Raw genomic sequence first — 973 nt, forward strand, 5'->3', positions numbered from 1 at the left:
CATGAAATGAAGTGTTTTGCTCAAGATAGATCTCCGCCATCTCCAGTCCTGAGAAAGTTGAAATCCTGTGATTTGGTAGTCTCGGTACTGGAGAGGGTGAGAATATAAACAGTCATCATCATCGTTTAACGTCTGCTTTCCATGCTAGCATGGGTTGGACGATTTTACTGAGGACTGGCGAACCAGATAGCTACACCAGGTACCAATCTGATCTGGCAGAGTTTCTACAGCTGGATGCCCTTCCTAATGCCAACCACTCCGAAAGTGTAGTGGGTGCTTTTACGTGCCACCGGCACAAAGGCCAGTCAGGCGGTACTGGCAACGGCCATGCTCAAAATGGTGTAGTTTACATGCCACCTGCACGGGAGTCAGTCCAGCGGCACTGGCAACGATTTCGCTCGAATGTTTTTTCATGTGCCACTGGCACAAGTGCCAGTGTGGTGACACTGGTGCACAAGTGCCAGTAAGGCGGGGCATAAATATTTCCTCTCAGTATTAATAAAGTTTGTTGTGGACAATGCTGGTGTCAGGTCAATGGCACCTGTGCCAGTGGCATGTAAAAAGCACCCACTACACTCTCGAAGGGCATCCAGTCGTAGTACCTTGCCAAATCAGATTGGAACCTAGTGCAGCTTACCAGTTTTCAGTCAAACCGTCCAACCCATGCCAGCATGGAAAGCAGACGTTAAACGATGGTGTTGATAATGATTCTTCCTTTGTTTTTCAGAGTTAATCATTTTTATCTAATATTTTGTAAAAAGAGGATATGTAAATATTCTTTTATCATTGTTTATTATATTAAGTGTTGACTATTTTTTGGTTTAGCTTCGGATATAGAATTCTTAAATAGAATTCTTAAATGTGATGGCATTACTAGGCACTGTATGGGTATGACAGCTAATAACTTCAAGGGAAGATACTTCCAGCATATGCACTCGCTCAGATCCATGGACAGAGAGAACTCTACTTCACT

The sequence above is a fragment of the Octopus bimaculoides genome, chromosome 24 (assembly GCF_001194135.2).
Source record: "Octopus bimaculoides isolate UCB-OBI-ISO-001 chromosome 24, ASM119413v2, whole genome shotgun sequence".
In the NCBI taxonomy this organism is placed as follows: Eukaryota; Metazoa; Mollusca; class Cephalopoda; order Octopoda; family Octopodidae; genus Octopus; species Octopus bimaculoides.